This window comes from Sciurus vulgaris, assembly GCF_902686455.1.
Source record: "Sciurus vulgaris genome assembly, chromosome: 16".
Taxonomy (NCBI): domain Eukaryota; kingdom Metazoa; phylum Chordata; class Mammalia; order Rodentia; family Sciuridae; genus Sciurus; species Sciurus vulgaris.
In genome coordinates this window covers 24,465,035-24,484,336 of record NC_136477.1, presented here as the reverse complement: position 1 = coordinate 24,484,336, position 19,302 = coordinate 24,465,035, and the positions used below count along the sequence as shown (strand labels likewise).

The following is a 19,302-nucleotide window of genomic DNA, read 5'->3' as shown; positions in this document are numbered from 1 at the left end:
CGTGTGTGGGAGGGTGTGTCTAGCCATGTTTAATTGGCTTGTGAGTTAGTGGTGTGTTCATTTTTACCACTCTTCTTTTTTCTTCTTCCTTTTAATATTTTTTTTTTTTCCTTTCTCAAAAACTTGTTATTTGTCTTGTTTGGGTCTAGAGAGGTGGAGGTTTTTTTGTTTGAGGTTTGGTTTGATTTTTTTCTTTTGGCTCTTGTTTTTGTTCTCATATTACTACTTCTGTCCTCTCCCCACTTAACAGGCAAATTCCCTTGCTTGTTTCTTCCCCTTTCTCTCTATTAATTTCTTTTAATTTTTTATTATCTCTTTTTAAATTTTTTATTATTTAAACAAATGGTTATTACTCCTTCTTTACAGCAATCACTTACTCCCTTTCTCCTGCTTGACAGGTGTTTGCCTTTTGAATCTTTTAAACTTTCTTTTACCTTCCTATCCTATCTTCTTTTCTCTTAACAAACCTTAATTTACTATCTTTGAGAATGTTCATGTTAATGAAGTTATTAGTACTGAGGATGTCACAGCTGACACCCACATGCTTACTTTAATGTTAGACATAGTTGACAGCTGTTTATTGCTATTGCTGTGTTAAATGGTGACCCCACCATTCCTTTTTGTGGGTAATTAATGGTGTATGTAGGCACTGGACATTCATTCTAATGTGGTATATTGATCATTATTGTTGCTACTGGTGCTTGTTTCTCTTTTTCTGAGAGGGGCTAAGAAGCAAGAGATCTACTACAAGTTCATAGGGTAGAGACTCTGTAGCTGAACCTTTCAACTCGGCAAAGTAACATTCGCACCTTCCTCCACTCACAAACTAACCCATTCAAGCTTCAATAATACTTTAACACATAGAACAGGGGAGAGAAAAACCCAAAACCAAAGATTAGTTCCTAAGTAAAAATAACTAGAGGGGAACATAAGGTCCCACTCTTGGAAATTTATTTCTACAGCAAAATCAGAGAAAAAAATTGCAAAAAGGAGATTATAAAACCCATAGCATTACAGCAGTTTGAAAAGAGTGAATTCATTCAGCAGTTCAGCAGCAAACCAACAGGCATTGGTGCTGGAAACTAACACTTGAAATAAATTGAACCTATGTGATGAAGCTAACAGAAATCAACATGGGGACTTATTACAAAAGGGACAACTACATGCCAAAGAATGGCCTCAAAAAATAGGAAATCCATCTCAACAAATGTGCAAGTCCAAGACTTCTGAAACATGAGGATACAAACAAGTCTCCTTGTCAAAGATACAATCCCCCAACAAGGGATAACACACAGAAGGTGACAAAATCCAGAGAAAGACTTTGAAAAATTGCTTATTAAAAGGATTAGTGAGTTAAAAAAGATCTAAGAAATTAATTAAGAAAGGAACTAAGAGAGAAATTATAGGAGGTAAAAGACCATTTCAACAAAGAAACAGAAATTCTGAAAAGAACCACTGAGAACTGGAAAGATACAATAAATGAAATTAAAAATTCACTTGATAGCATCACCAACAGACTAGATTACATAGAAAGCAGAACCTTAGGCCTTGAAGATGTAGTATTTGAGCCAGAACATGCAGTAGACAGTAAAGAAAAATACCATGTTCAGAATATCAAGAACTCTGGACAAGATTAAGAGACCTAACTTAAGAATCATTGGGATAAGAAAGGGCATAGAAACAGCGACTAATGGCATTAAGAAACTTTTCAATGGATAATGTCAAAATTTTTCATATCTTAGAAATGAGAGGGTCAACCATATACAGGATTCATACAGAACTCCAAATAGACAAGATAAAAAAGAACATCTTCTAGGCACATCATAATCAAAATGCCTAACATAGAGGATGATAGAATATCAAAAGCCAAAGAGAGAAAATCAAATCACTTTTAGATGTAGACCATATGACTCACTTTAGACATCTCAACTCAGAAGCTAAAAGCCAAAGGGCTTGTAATGAGATAACCCAAGCTTTGAAAGAAAACAATCACCAACCAAGGATGCTATACTCAGCAAAGCTATCATTCACAATTGCATAAGAAATAAGAACTTTCCATGATGAAGATAAAATAATTCATGACTACAGAAAAAACTTCAAGAAATACAACAGAAAGCACTCAAACCTCATAGTTCTCAAATGGTTGAAGCTCTCTGGAGGAGCAATTAAGCAAATGAAAGTTAAGAACAAGTTAAATCTATGAAATATACCAAAATGATTAGAAACAGTAAACATTTCTCCATAACTTGAATCTCAAGTCTCCAATTAAAAGAAATAGATTGTAAGGAATGGATTAAAAAACAAGACCCAAATATATGCTACTTGCAACAGACTCATCTTATATGCAATGATTATCAATAGGATGAAAGTAAAAGCATGGAAAAACATCTTCCATGCAAATGGAGTCTGAAAACAAGCAGAAGCAGCTATTCTCTTATTTGACAAAGGAGATTTCAAGCAAAAATTAATCAGAAAAGACAAGACTACTAAATACTATTAAAGGGTATAAACCAACAAGAAAATAAAATAATAGGAAATATTTATGCCACAATGTTGGCACACCTAATTCATAAACACTTCTTAACTTCAAGTTCCAGATAGACTCCAGTACAATACTACTTGGTAATTTCAACACATCTCCTCTAAACAAACAGGTCATTTGAACAAATTCAATAAGATGCTTCTCACCTAAATGAAACTATAAATCAAATGGACCTTACAGACATCTATGGAATATTTTACCCAAAACAGCTGAATATACTCTCTCCTCAGCAACACATAAAATCTTTTGCAAAACAGATTGTATTTTAGGACTCAAAGCAAGTTTTAGCAAATACAGACAAAACTAATATTATTTCAAGCAACTTATCAGATTATAATGGAATAAAACTAGAAATTAACAGCAAGAAAATTTTAGAAACCACATAAATATATGGAGATTGGTGGTGGGACTCACATCGGGCTGGAGGAGAGGAGAGGCTCTTGAGGAAGAGAACTCCTAATCCAGGTGGGCAATTGCCCTCATTTGCCTTGCCCTTGGTCCCAGCCCCTGCCATGGAGAAAACCAAGCTGATCCAGAAGGCCAAACTGGCTAAGCAAGTCAAGCACTATGACAACATGGTCACCTGTATGAAGGTTGTGTCCAAGCAGAGCACTGAGCTATCCAACAAGGAGCACAACCTGCTCTCAGTGGTGTACAAGAACATGGTTGGGGGCTACAGGTCTGCCTGTACAGTCATCTCAAGCATCCATCAGAATACCAACACCTCCCACAAGAAGTTGAAGCATATTAAGTACTATCAGGAGAAAGTGTAGTTGGAGCTGAGGTCCATTTGCACCGTGGCTGTGGACTTGTTTGGTTAACTATTTAATAGCCAATGCAACTAATGTAGAGAATAAGACCTTCTATCTGAAAAAGAAGGGAGATTACTTCTGGTACCTTGCTGAAATTCCATGTAGTGATGATTAGAAATAAACAATAGATAATTCCCAAGAAGCTTACCAAGAGGCATTTGATATAATCAAGAAAGAGATGTAACCCACATACCCAATCTGCTTGGGCTGGTGTTAGCATTTCTGTATTTTACCATAAGATCCGTAATAAACCAGAGCTTGTCTGCACTGGCCGAAATGGCTTTTGATGAAGCCACTACAGAACTTGATACACTGAATGAAGACTCATAAAAGGATAGCACCCAATCATTCAGTTGCTTAGAGAAAACTTGAAATCCTAGACATCAGACAGTGCAAGAGATGAATGTGATGCAGTAGACAGGGCTGAAAACTAAATGCAAACAGGGTGTCATCCTCCTTCTCTCAAGAAACCTTTTTACACATCTCCATTCCTTATTCCACTTGGATTTTCTATAGCAAATAAACCCACTCATGTGTTTGGAATCAACTGCTTATAGTCTTTTCATGCTGCAGCTCTGGGAAAACTCCATTCCTTGATTTGTGTTTGTCTTGGACTTCCTGGTGTGCAGTTACTGCTCTAGAAAAGCATTAGTAGCTTAATTCCATATAAACATAAATAACTTCCAAACACTTAGTAGAGGACTAAAAATGTATCTGAACCAATTCTACAAGTGACTGTGTTTTGTATAACTGTGAAGATAAGAAAATGTAGTTAATTGTGATTTTGAGAGTGTTCTCCATTACCTCTTAATTTCTACATTCCCTTCCTTATTCTTCTTTGAGGGTTTCCTTTCAGTAAGCAACCTTTTCATATTCTTACTGTATTTCGTTTTAGTAAGAATCCAGAAGTATTAGATTGAATGAGAAAGCACTTGACATTTCTGGGCTGAAGGTCACAAATTGAAATGCTTCCTGTATATCACATGTTGTGGAGGTCATGTCTATCTGTGATAATTGTTGGGACTAATAACATGTTTAACTCAGGCTGACTCCTTACTTTCTGGTGAGTGAGCAGGATCAAGGCCTCAAAGGCGGTTTCAAGGGTTGGTGACGATAAATCGGACCACCGTCAGGGACTGGTTAACAACAGTTCCACAAATGTGATCAGCTCATGCTTGCCATATAGTCCAATGGGACTCTCGCCTGCGTGAACCCCCATGCCTTGCTGACCTTTAAGCTGATTGGTTCCCGCCTGGCCCCCACCCTACATAAAAGCTGTGTGATTTCCTCAATAAACGAGTTCCTGCTGTGACGAGTCTCCCTGACGCGTCTGATTGTCCTCTGCACAGAGGGCTGGGAGCGGGCGGTCAGTTGGCCCTACCTATCCTGGTCTGACCTTGTTGGGGAGTGTCCCCTTCCCTTGTTGCTGGTCGAGAAGAGCAAGGGGGCTTAAGATCCCGACAACTGGCGCCCAACATGGGGTCCCTCAAGGCTGATCTGCAGCCAAAGCGAAGAAGCAGCTTCGAAACCGAAAGTACTGGCAGATCGGGCCAAGCGAGTTCCGAAGTGAGGGCATCCCTGAAAAGATGGGGCAAACACACACCACACATGGTGACCCTGTGCTCTCAGCTCTTAGACTTATGCTGAAGAGTAGGGGCCTTGAGTGGTGGAAAAAGCCTGGGACACCTTTACTCGGGTGGCCCCTTGGCTTCCTGCCACTAATCTTTTTGACTGGTCCACATGGGATCATAGAACAACTTGTTAGGAGGAGGGAAATCAATTTAGGGGAGGGTCCCCCATTGGGAGTCTGCCCTACATTATCCGCCCTTAAGGCCTGCTTCTCTCCAGGACCTCCCAAAGGGGGCTCCAAGTTTCCCCCCAAAGAGCCGCCACCTAAAGAACCACCGGTTCCTCCTGTTGCATCTCCTTCCAGAAACTTACCACATAGTAAACAACGTTGGGAGACCTTTAATGAGGAGCCAAATCCATCTCCGTCCGCTCCTCCCGAGGTTGAGGAACCACAAGGGCAGCCAGCCTCTACACAAAGCGAGGGCCCACTTCTGCCCCAAGGAGGCTCATTGCCGCCATCTTGTCCAGATGGTGGGAAATCTTCCCGGCAGCCATTTTATGATACTGGGAGAGAACGCACTGACTCTACCCTCACCCCTCCCTGCATGGCCTTCCTGGTAAATGCTAACCCAGGGGGTAACCGGCCTGCTATATGGTACCCATGGGAGGCACAAGATTTAAAGGAACTAAAGAAAGCTGTTTCAGAGGATGGGCCCAATTCCTCTTGGGCTGAAACCATCCTCCAGGGCCTCGCCCACCAGCAGTGCACCACTCAGGATTGGAAGAACCTAACTAAAACTGCTGTCCTTCCTGGTCCTTTATATCTAAAGTGGTGTGCCTTTTTTAGTGAAGAATGTCATGCTCAGGCTGAACGGAACCAGGCCGCTAACCCTCCTGTCCCGGTTACTTATGGGATGTTCTCAAGGTCCAGTGACCAATTCTCTACGGCCTCTTACAGGCTGCCATCCCGGCCCCATATCAAGAACAAGTAAGAGCCCTAGGGTTGCAGCATGGAAAAAGCTAGAGGAGGGCCTCAGAACCCCCATCGAGGATTACCCAGAAGGCAACTGAGGACCTAGCAACCTTCATTGAAAGGGTAGAAAGAAGCCTTCAGAAAAATTTCCTCCAGGGCCCCTAAAGATCAATTTGTTAAAATGTTAGTTTGGGAAGGAATGACTACCGATCACAAATTGGCCTGTGCAGGGATGAAAGATCGCTCCATGGGAAGGTGGATTGTGGCTACCAAAGATATTGGCACAAGCGCATCAGTCTCAATCCTTGGTCGCAGCCCTACAGGCCCAAACTGCCTCACTTGCTGAGGCTCTCACAGCAGCCTTGTCACCAGTCGGGCTAAGGGCAAAGGAGTATGTTATGGCTGCGGGCAACCAGGCCACTTCAAGAGGGATTGCCCCACTGGTGGGTGTTCTGAGCTCCCCCGGATGCTCTAGGGGTTCAGCTCAAAGGCCGGCCAGTTCAGCTCAAAGGCTGGCCACCCCCAAAACGATGCAGAAAGGGATTCCATTGGCAGAAGGATTGCAAATCTAAATTCGACATTGAGGGGAAACCTTTAAACTAATCGGGGCACCCTCCAGCCCCGTCACACAAAGGAGGTTTCTCCCCCAATAGCCCCCCTAAGGCACATTGGACTGTTCCCATTGTCCCCGGGGTCAGGCCAAAAATGGACATTTTTATAGCAGGAAAGAAATTCGCTGTCTCATGACACTGGAGCAGATAGGACTGTGTTAAGAAAGGAGGAAGTTCCACCTCATGGAGGTTGATTCCTGGCCCCCAGTTGCTTGGGGTAGGAGGTAATACTAAATCAGAAGAGACCAAAGATTGGCTCAAATGGCGGGATGTGGATGGTGCCCAGGGAGACGTGCCCCCCTGTGGCCTCAGGTCTTACTGCAAATTTACTAGGACAGGATATCTTAGGGGAAGCAGAGTCTATATAACAACTGATCACAAGGCAGTGTATGATGACCTCCTTGAGCAGAGGAATATGAAACAATTTAATCTATCTGGCCCTTTTAGCAATTACAGAGGAGACCCTCTTTTTGAGGCATCTAGGCAGAAGGTCCCACCCCGGGTAAAGCCTCACCCCCAATCCTAAGGGCCACTGTTCCAAAATGCCAGCCATCCAATGGCTCCCAGGTCCCCCAATATGGGGGAACAGTGGCCATTACCCCAAAATAAGCTTCAACATTTAAGAAATATTGTACAAGAACAACTAACCTTAGGTCATATCAGACCATCTCTAAGCCCCTGGAATAGTCCAGTTTTTGTCATCCAAAAACATCAGGAAAATGGAGGATGCTTCAGGATCTCAGGAAAATTAATAGTCATATGGTTCAGTGGGAACCCCTTTAAGGGGTCTTCCCTGGATCCCCTCTATCCCAAGAGATCTCTTGCTTCTTGTTATTTAGTGTACATTCACAAATCTAATGGCTTAGGTGCAATCTGCTAACCCAACAACCTACCCACTCCTCTTTAGGCTGTATTTTCAAAGACAGGGATCTGATGAGTGCCTACTGCAGCAGGTGTCATGGCAGATCCAAAGATGAATAAAAATCATACAACTAACACTTAGCACCTACCATGTACTGGACACCACTCCAATCGCTTTATAGAAGTAACTCATCTGCTTCTCCCAACAGCCCCATCTAAGAAGAGTATTACTAGAAGCCCATTATATAGACAAGGAAATTGAAAGCATGGAGAGGTTAAGTAACCGGTGCTGGTAAGTTCTGGAGCCAGGTTCAACCCAGCTGTTTTGACTCCAGAGCCCATGCTATTCACCATTATACCACAATGCCTCTCATGATCTCTAGCCGTGGGACAAGTGGGGCGAACAAGAAGTGGGCTCTGATGGACAGACTGGCTGGAGCCCATTAGGAGGAGCAAGTGCAAGTTTACAAAGACCATTCATGTCCTCAAACCACACGCCCCGTACAATTCTAGGAGCTAGGAAGACAGCAATGAGGGCAGAAACGAACATATTTCTTGTCCTCGCAGTGCTTATAATCCTAGAGTTTCAGATAAACAATGGAAAATCAATAAATAGGGTTGGGGATTAGCTCAGTGGTAGGGCCAGGTTCAGTTGCCCCAGGTTCAATGCCAGCACTGCAAGGAGGGGAGGGGAAGAAGGGAAGGCAGATGGAATGGAAGGACAAGGCAAATGGACAAGGCACCATAAGATGGCAAGTGTTAACAGGAGAAAGAAAGCCAAATCAGAAGGCAGTGGATGCAGAGGCAGGGCAAGAGACACCTCTCCCTGAACACTGGTCTCCAACCCAGAGATGCCTGAGTAAAGACCAGAAGGAATTAAAGAAGAAAGCCATGTGGGTATGTGGAAGAATCTTCCATCAGGAGGGCACTGCACATACACAGGTCTTGCAATACAAGCTTGATGTGTTTGAGAAGCAGCAAGGATGTCTAGACTGAGGTGAGCAAAAAGAAAAGTGATAGGAGTAGTGGTGAGACGTGTAAGTGGTGAAAATCAAATTGCAAGGGCCTTGCAGATAAGGTAAGAGATTGGATTTCCTCTGAGATAGTCATTAGAAGGTCTTCAGCCTCATAATCTTACTTGTGGCTGTGTCCAGAAGAGACTATGGGATGGAGCCAGGAGTGAAGCAGGAAGACTAGCTCAAGGCAGTTACAGTGATCCACTTGAGAGGTGACAGGTCAGGACACAAGAGGTGGAGGTGGTAAAAAAATAAAGATCAGATTCTTGATGAATGTTGAAAGGAGAGTCACAGAATCTGTGGATGGATGGGGGTGAGGGAGAGAGAAAAAAGTTCGATACCACTTGATGTGCCTCAGGCCACTGATCACGGACACCTGCTGAAGCCTTCCCTAATGATACAAGGTCTGACCTGAGAAGTGTGACACGCCATGACGGAGACAGCAGCATGATGGAGGAGCAGGCTTGGGAAAGGCATATGGCTGAGGCATCGATGAGGCGGTCCGCCAGAGAGATGTGGAAAAGGCTATGATTCTGTCAGACTCGAGTTTGGGGACTTGGGCAGCTAGAGGTACAAGCATAGAATCCTAAGTGTAAAGATGCCAGCAAGGGTAAGGAACTGCTGAGTTCCCCGAGGGGCAAATACCTACAGAGAGGAGAAGTGGCCTCAGGATTGAGGCTTCAACCCCTCAACACTCAGACACCAGCAAGGAAGACCCAGTGGATCGACTGGTATGTTGGCAGGAGAAGCAATAGAGCTGGAGTCATAGGAATTGAGGGAGTGACTGTTCCAGAGGAAAGAGTCATTGGAGTCAAGAGGCCAAGTAAGCAGAGGACTGAGAGCTGATCATTCACCAGCCACTGGTAAAAAGCTGTGGGTGCCAGAGCCTGGCTGGTGGAAACAGTGAGCCCAGACAGCTTACTCAAGGAGCTTCATTGGGAAGGGGAGCAGAGGAATTCGGTGGAGCTGGGCAGGGCTAGACAAGAATGTAGGTCAAGAGCGGATTTAAGCATCTTTTTAAAAGATGGGTGGTATGTCTGCACATTGCATTAGGATGAAAAAGACCTAGGAAAGGGCACTTTGAGACTGCAGGAAAGAGAACAAGGAGATGTGCTAGGGGCAAATCCTGGAGCAAGAGAAGGAACTGAGTCTGGGGCAGAAGCAGAGGACTTTGCCTCTGAGAAATATGTAGAGAACTCATCAGCTGAGAGAGATGATGATGGGTTTTGGCATCTTTTAAAAAATTTAAAAAGAAAGTTGTAAACTTAGATTTGATTGGGGAAAAACTCCAATCTGATGAGATAAAGCTGAGGGAGAAACATGCAAAATTTATCACCATTACTGATTTCTCAACCTATTGTTGAAAGTACTCTCAGACACAAACTTGTTTTTTCCAAGGATCAGACCTGACATGGGCCATTCCCTGTGGAAGTAGGTGACTGGATCCAGAACTTGTTGGACTCCATAAAACTGCTTAGGAACTCAACCATGCTGTTAAGAACACATCATTATTTAGGGATGATTTTATATTACAACATTACTATGAGATTAAGTTTTTGAATTCTAATGAAATTAACTAGGACTTTTTTTTTTTTTTTTTTTTTTTTTTTGCGGTGCTGGGGATTGAACCCAGGGCTCATATTTTTTTTTGTGTTGAGGGTATGGAATATTCACAACGAAAATAAAATGCAGCATCTTACTCAAGTTTTGATATGAAGTGCAGGTTTCTGCCACAACATCTTTAAAGACAGATTCCAATTTTGGTATTTTTAGGGAAGGTGGTTATCTGTGTATTTATATCATTAGCAAAGTAAAAGCTACAGCAAGCTTGTAAGACATATGGCTGAATAAGCCTATACTTGGATGTTTTGCTATTCATAATATCACATGAGTTTCTATTTTCAAAGAGGAGTTCTAAACAAGTCAAGCAAAGATGAATGTCTGTTGAAAGAAGTTTTGTTGATAAGCACATCTTACTGTATTCTAGTTTCCTGGGAGCCCCATCAGGCAGATGCCTCCATCAACCAGAGTGGCTCCCCTTACAGCCACATCAGAGAGCAGACGCTAACTCTGACAAGATGGTGTAGTCTGGCAAAAGTTCACTCCAGGTGTGAAAGACTACAGGCTTAAAGAACGTGAAAAATACAATCACTCCAGAACAGTGTGAGCTGGGGTATACAGAAAGTTCTGAGGTATGATGGCACTGTTTCAGCAGAAGCCACAATTTCAATTTGGGACTGAGTTAGAGGTTCACATACTTAAGGTACTGATAAAGTAGAGAACAATTAAGAACACTCAAGTTAGCAATATGATTCTCAAAATAGACTCTGGAGGATTTTGCCAATTCTTCATTATTTGGGGTAAATATACACTATGCTATTTGTAATGGTTAAAATGTTAAGTTAAAATATCTGGGTTGGCATCCTATCTTCACCATTTACTCACCTGGCCTCTTGTGCCCCAGTTTCCTCACCTGTAAAATGAGGGTAACATCCTCTCCCTCTTAGGATTGTTCTGAAATTCTTAACATCAGTGACTCAGCTCAACAGCCAACCCAGACAACTCAATACATGCTGGCTTTTACATCATCATTAAGACAATGATCAACACAATAACTTTGAGGAAAGCTGTTTTCCAGTCCATAGACTTCCACAATTAACAGTTAGTGACAATAAGCAGAACATCCCTGGGAGGAGCACTTAGCAGCAGAGAACATTCCAGCTTCATGACTACTCAGAGAGGCTCAGGAGATCCAGGTACCAAGAGAGCAGAGCCCCATTCCGGCTGCATTGTTGCTGGAACATTTCTGTGCAATGACACAATCTCCAGCACCATTCACTGGCCAGTAACCAACCTTTGTAGTGTTAATGGAGGCAGCAAGCCTGTGCACAACTCTGCAGTGGACTCTCCCCACCATGCTGCCCATCCCAGGATGCCCTGGGGCCACTGATGAGACAATGCCAGAGGCTCCAGCTCTCAGTGGCCATGCAATTAAGCCTAACAAGGCATAAGGAGCTCCCCAGGGGGTACACAGAGATGCCCACAGTAATTGGCAACAGGCCTCTGGTTCCCCAGGGGCTGAGGATTATATGTTGGCAGCAGGGAAGAGCCAGGGAAGGGTCAAGGCCTTGAGGGAGGCCAGATGGAATCACCTATCTTCATGCATAAGTCATAAGCAGCTCTGTTGACTGCAGTGAGCTCTCCTGAGTGAGACACAGCTAGGCCAGTCCTTGGTTTGGTGAAGCAGGCCAGAGGCTGCCTCTGTGCTGTGAGGCTGCTGCTGGCCCGCATCTCTATGACTCCAATGAAGCTGACTTCAGAGCTCTGGTTCTTGCATATGCAAGCAATAAAAATATTTGCATCATGCAGGGTGTGTTCTAGCTTACCTACCACTGACCCCTTCAGCAGAAGGCATGGACCACTGACAGGAAAGGTGTGTTTATTCAAACAAATATGTCTTTACTGAGGGAGCGAGAAGGATAGAAGTGTGTAATCTGGTGAGGACATATACCTGGGTCTTGCACGTTGATGAAAATGACTGTCATTTCCAAAGTATATCTGTGTGCATGTGCAGGTATATGTGTATGTTTGTCTTTTATCAATGGCTTTTTTCTGTGCCAAGAACACTTTGCTAAGTATTTTCTATGGTTCTCAAGTAAGGGAAAATTAAGATTCAGCTTTGAGATGTTAAGTGATGACACCAAGGACACACAGAAGATGAGGGACAGAGTGAAACCTGTGACTAAGTCTCTTGTCTTAATTCAGTCACTGGTGATTGACTAGAAGGGTGCACTTAATACTCCCCCCACCCATTTCCCGGCCTTTGCCCCTGAACTGATCGATTGCAACAAGGATGGCCTGCCTGACCTCCATGAGACCCTGTGGGGCCTCTTGCACAAATCACTACATTATTAATGCATTAGCAAGTGGGTATTATCATTTGTACAAATAAGATAACTCCTGTGCTGCTGGCTAGTTGTTTCACAGGTTTATCAAATCAATATTCTTTTCCTAATACTTCTAGTGCTGCTCAGAGTCTCTCTACCTGTGAATTCTTTACTAGACAAACAAGACAGAAGACCATAAACAGGGATGTCAATTTTGAATGTTATTGTTTTCAAATAAAAGAAAAATAAATAAAAAGATGTTCAAAGAAGGATGTTAACAAACCTTCTAGAAATAAATGAATTAGAGTGCCAGTCCTCTCTCCAGCAAACATATGTGAATGTATATGGAACTGGTTAGAGACAGACTGGATTATGAAGAGGGCATCTCGCAGACTCACATCTTTTTTTATAGCTTCCATAACCACTCATTCTGGATTTTCAGGAGCAGCCTATAGTGTAATTCTTTTTAAAGGACATGCCCCTCAATCACCTGGGGGACCTCATGAAAATGCACTCTGATTCAGCAGGTAGGGGCCTGAGACTATGCATTTCACATATGTTTCCAAATAATGATATGATTATAGGTCAGGGACCATATTTGGGGGAATAAATGACTACAGGTTCTGTTATTTCCATGACATCGCTAACTATCCCAGAGGTGGCACTATTTCATCATTTTACTATAACCTGGATTCTGAATCCACAAGTTCATTTTGCTGGAATATCTGATGTGGACAATCTGGTTGTCCTGCTGGTGTATGGCATGAATGAAGTGTTCAAGTCACACACAAAGTCACACATGCCTCGTTTAAAAGAAAGAAGAGAATAAGCAGAAATTGACAATAAGGGGCAGACTTCTCTTTAAAACAAACTTGATACAAATTCAAAAAAACCTTCAAATAACCAGATTATCTTCCATGTCCTGATGTTTTTTACAATTCGTGATATACCCTACATTCTCTTATGCAGCCAGAAAATCCATATAACTTGGCAGCAACGATGATCATGGGCACACTGATGAGAATGACAATAGTGGTAGCTGCCATGGTCAAGCACTGAGCTCATTGTTTGTACTACCTCATTTAATTATCTCATCAGTCTTATGAGAGAAATGTAATCATCCCCGTTGAAAACTGAGACTCAATGAGGGTAGGCTACCCAATTGTTTACCAAATAAAAGAAGCAAGAGCAACCCACGACTGCCTCACCCAGACCACTGCTCTTTATGGTGATGCTAAATGAGCTCTTTCATGGCAAATGCAGAAGCAACAAGAAATGTTCATCCACTTCAATGTAAAGAATTACGATGATAAGGCCACAAGCAAATTAAGGGCTTTCAGAAAATAAAATTAAGACCATTGATTTTCATGATTAGAACATGCAGTTTTAAATCAAATAGTCCATATTGTGCTGTGAATTGTTCAGGAACCATTTGGATACATTCCCTGATTATATCAATAGAGGTGATCAGTTAATTAGACACACTGGAAGGCTTCATGGGTTAAATTCTCCAATTCAGAAAAAACAGTAGAGTTTCACAACCATACTAACAATGGTACCACTACAAAGACAGTGCCAACGCAAGCAGCATCCCAGTGTCTCACCTCTCCATGACCCTCTGGGGACTTAGAGTCCCAGACAAATGGCTTCATGGCTTCACTACAGGTGCATATAGATTCTTAAAATTTTCTTAAGGCTCACTTCAATAGAAATCCAAGGCTAATGAATTTGTGGTGATTTTTATTAGTTCAATAAACAAAGAGGAGCAATGATTAATTTAAGGATGGATTGGAATGGTCTTTTATTTGTATATTATGATATTGGAAATATAGGGTAACATACGTAGTTTGGGAGTGAAATATACTTTGTGCTTTAAACACTATTTAACACTCAAATTATTTGGTTTAAAGTAAATACAGATGATCCCTGACATTACTGTTCTACTTAAGATTTTTTGACTTTCTATTGAATATCTATGACATTCAATAGAAATCATACTTCAAATTTAAATTTTTTCTTTTTCCTGGATAGTAATGGTGGTACAGCATGTTCTTAAAATGTTGGGCAGTGGCAGTGGACTGCAGCTCCCAGTCAGTCACATACAATCATATGGGGGAAACAACCTATACTCTGTAGTGTACTATTTTACTAAATTATAATATTTAGTAGATTCATTCAGTGCATTTTAAACTAAGATGTTTTCAGCTGACAATAGTTTTATTGGGATCTTGAGGAACATTTGTATGTGATAATAACTAGTTCAGCAGATTCTCCAAATAAAATGCCCCAAACACCTACCTTTGGACAATATGGCTGAATACATACAGGTGCACACACACACACACACACACAATGTGCATGTGTATGTATATATGTACACACACACATATACTTATGTGTAACACACTTAGTATGTATTTATAAATGTCCACAATATACTATTGTACATCTGTATACTTATTGTACAATGTATTAATTTCTCTGTCTGGATATCCATTTACTATATTATAGGTGGTAGATGTTCTACATGGGAAAGTTAGAGGGGGAAATATCCTCATGCCACAGTTGAGTTCCATCCCTTTTCTTGATGCTAGCAGGGTATTTAATTTTATAGATCACCAGACCTGTGGTACCAACATACTATTCCCTGAAGGGTTGTTGAATTTCTCAGATCCATCTGCCACAGTTCTTAGCATTTTATACTCTCTTCAGAAAACTCTCCAAATTAGTTTTATAAATAATTCACTTGGTTTTTGTCAGAGTTTATTCTGTTACTCAATCCCTCTACAGGGTTTTAAAATTTGAAAGTCACGTTTTGTTTTATGGATGTAATAATCCTTCAAGTCTCTATGAGGATACTAATTAGATCTTTTTAAAAAGTTGTGTTTCTCCTATTATCTTTGTGTTGTTCTGTGGTCACTCTGGCTATGGACCTGCCTCAAATGCCCAGCAATTCTTCCTTGTCTGTTCATGGTAATAAAGGAAGATGATGTGAGTGAGTACTGGCAGCCTGATGAGCTACTTTGGCAATTTTTAGGATCTTGCTTTGATTTCCTTGGGGAAAATCCCACTGCTGGAGCTGTGGGCAGTCTTGCCTGCAGTGAGTTAGTGAGAAATGAGTGAGAAGTAAGTAGAGACTTCAGGGAGGAAGAGGGACGGAGGGTTGAGCGTGTCCTTTGCAGGGAAGGCAGTGGCTCTGGGGGAATTCAGTACCTTGGTGCCAGCCCACAAGAGGGAAGATCCTGAGAGCAGCTTCCAGGGTGGTGCTGGGGCCTCTGCTCCATCCTTCCTCTGGACCCTGCTGTTTCTGAGGCTGGGATTCTTGTAGACCTTCTCGGTATACCTGTTTCTTGTCTATGGTGGTCTGAGGTCTCCTAAATTCTGAATATTCTTTCTGTCAAACCAATTCTTTCTTCTAGACAGTTCTCAAATTAAGTATCTTACGGATACTCTTCCCTGTTTTCAGAGAGATTGTTCATTTTTTACTTATTTTATATTTTGATCATTTCGGTGGAATTTGGGAAGACAAACTCAATACATGAAATTTTCGCCACCACAATTTAAAATCCCATTTAGAAATATATGCTTCATATGCAACGATAAATCCCACTATTATGTACAACTCTAATAAAATATCTGAAAAAGAAATATATGTTAACATACATATGTATGTACACACATGTACATGCCTATGTGGTTTTTGTTTTGTGTGTTTGTCTGTATGACTAGAAATAAATAAACCCAAATATTAACTATGGTAATTTATGGATTATTAGTTTAAAGATGACACTATTTTCTTCTTTTTAATTCTTACATATTTCCCCAGTTATCTATCATTCCCCCTTTTTCAGTGTTGAAATTTGTTAAAAAGCAAATTCACATATTATAAAATTCAACATTTTAAAGAGTACAACTCAATGACTTTTAGCATATTCATGGAGTTGTACAACCATCATCACAATCAACTGTAGAACACTTTCATTATCCCCAAAAGAAACCCAGATGCTTCGCCAGCTCCCTATCCCCCACCTCCCTATCCCCTGGAAATCCTAACGTTTCTGTAGCTTTGTAGATTCTACAGGTCACTAATCTATCTATACATCGTCTACTCTGGATTTCATATAAATTGAATCACACAGTATTGGTGTTTGATCTGCAACCAAGGTCCATCTCTGCTATATTATGTGTCACTACTTCATTCCTTTTTATGGCTGAATAAGTCTATACATGGAAGTGCCACATTTTATTAATCCAATCATCAGCTGATGGTCATCTGGGTTGTTTCTACTTATTATTTCTCTTTTTGCTGCTCGAACCCAGGACTTTGCACATGCTATTCCAATACCCTACCACTGACTACACCCCAGTCCACCTGTTTCTCCATTTTTGCTCTTATGAACGGTGCTGCTATGAACTTCATGTACAAATTGTGCATTACCTTTGTAATTAAAAAAATAATGTTTTTAAAAATTACAACATTTAAAAAATAGTCTATAAGTCAAACTCTAACTGAATTGGATTTGCATTGCTACTAGTACCCTAAAGTATATGGTTTTAGTATACTTTTAAAACTTTTCTAATACCTGAAAATACCTAGATAAAATAAATTAAGTAGAAATAAGTAGACATTCTTGCATTAACTGGTGAACAACTAGTAAATTCAGTTTTTTTTCAACAAGATGTATGGACACATGGATGTGAATTAAAGATGTCTAAGGTACTTATAACCATTATTTAAGAAGACAGGTCTTCCTTTTAAGAATATCATCTTAGAATATATTTCATTTTCTTAACATTCAACACTCAGAAAAACAATACTTGTGTGCTGAATTAAAACCTGCTAGGCGGTGAAAATAGCGGGGGGGGGGGTAATCTATTTTGCTGCCTGCTCATAGAACACGACCCTTAGAAAGGGATTATTTCCATTACATTTTCATCAGGGACTAGCAAAGAAAAGTATATCATGTTATTACAGAGCCTGAAAGGTAATGACTTCCAGGTTGCTAAGCAACGCCACAATGTTAAAGGCCCCAGTATCTATGATCTCTAGAGACACTCTCAAATTTCATTAAAACCTACTCATAACCATTACACAAAAGGCCCATGTGGAGCTTATAAACAGGCTCAGGTTCTTGACATATAATGAAGAATAAAAAAAAAAAAAAAAAACAGGGGCATCAAAACTTTGTGGTACTTAACACCAAATATTTTGACTGATTAATGAAATCTGTAATGCTTCTTAGAGGTGTTTCATAGAAAGAAAGCAAGTACTATTGGTTTATAGTAAATAAAGGTACTTAGTATCCTGAAAAAAATTATACATGGAACTTTGAGACTTTCTTTGAAGAAGGGATAAATTGTTGTGTGTAAAAATCAGAAAGGGAAGCAAGGATAATTTGAAATGAGAGCCCCAGTCATGATTTGCATCAGGAAGGTCATGAGAGCAGCATGCTTTCAAGTGAAATAGGAAATCAAGATGCAACAGGAAATAATCCTCAGGAACAATTTCAAAACATTTCCCTTAACAATGGCATTAGAAATAGTAATCCCTGAAACAGAAAAAAATGTGCCAGGCTTCAATAACAATTTCATATGTATCACTCGGATGCCAGCCTAGGATATTTGGTTCAACTGCCCAAGATGCCAATCAGACTTGATGTCTCTCTAGCACACATGCAGGCCCCCTAACCTCTTCCATCCATCTCCTAACTATTCTCAACAGAAATGGTGGAAGGAGATCATGCGGTTAGCTCAGTCTATGAGTTCATCGACCCTATAAACCAAAATAACTTTTTTTTTAAAAAACAAAATAATGGGGACATAGCTCAATGGTAGAGTGTTAAGCATGCACAAGACCCTGAGGTTAATCCCCAGTACCAAAAATACAAACATAGATCAGAAGGGTCATTTATTGTGATGCTGGATATTTAAAGCACTGTTGAATAAAAATTACGCAGGAACATGAGATCATAGGTTTGCTATGCTTAACAGGTAGTTACAAAGTGGCAGAAGGTCCTTATCACCTAAATATTTCTTTTCAATATCCAGTTTCCCAGGAGCACTCACTGACTCAAGAAGCACAAATCCCTGACACTTCCTGATACACCTTGTAATCTCTGCAAATGCTGTTCCCCTGCCCCGTACAGCTCTGCTCCAAATACCCTCTGGCTGCCTCCTCCATACTCTGGAGGTCTTTATTCAGAAGTCACCTCAGTGAGGCCATCCCTGGTCCCATCACCAAAAAGTTAAAAACATCCCACTCTCCTTCCTGTTGTTCTTTCCTTCTTTGTGCTTTCACTATCTAAACTGCAGCGCAGTTCAGTTAATAAATGTGGCCATCATCTTATTCTCTCCCGTAAGCTCTACTGGAGGTTTTGGATTGTTCTCTTCTGTTCTGGTTTTTGGTCTGTTTTATTCATGGATGTATCCCCAGCATTTAGAACAACGTCTGCCATAGGAGGCACTGAACGTCAGCAAAATGCTAAGGAACTCAGTAGAAAAACTTCATAGTGTTGCTAAAAACCAATTTACTTTAATAAGTTTTAGTTTCATTTTTAAAGAACAAATCCCAACCAAACATTGTCATTATATACAAAAATAGGTAGTCAGTTTAAAGAAATCTACATTAAGTGACTAATTTTCCATTATCACTTATTCTGGATCAGAAAAGGAATTCCCATTTTACAAATGATATATCTAAATCTGGTCAAGTATTTTTATTGACTGAATTAAGAACTCAGTTTATTATAAAAGAGCAAGCTTGAATTTATAACATTTGCTAAGATAAATATTTAAAATATCAACTGTAATATTCTTTTTATCTTTAACTTTTTCTGTGATTATTTAAAAACTGAAAACCCAAAACTCAACTCCAGTTCTCTGCTTTACATATGGCCTATCTACTTGGAAACCATCCTATTAAGGGACAATAAAATATTCCTATGAATATAATACAGATATTAGCTATTATTTCTTTCAGAAATGGAATTAATTTTAAAATTAATATAGATTATAGAATGGAAACATCACTC

The 19,302-nt window shown here is 40.6% G+C and overlaps 1 protein-coding gene and 1 pseudogene across 2 annotated transcripts in view; one reads left to right on the top strand and one right to left on the bottom strand.

Moving 5' to 3' along the window:
• The window catches only part of ULK4 (unc-51 like kinase 4), a 633,437-nt gene that overhangs the window by 109,829 nt on the left and 504,306 nt on the right, over positions 1–19,302 (bottom strand). The gene's annotated exons all lie outside the window — the stretch shown is intronic.
• On the top strand, positions 2,681–4,313 carry LOC306646985 (14-3-3 protein theta-like; annotated as a pseudogene). Its single transcript has one exon. The product of its transcript is annotated as a 14-3-3 protein theta-like (transcript).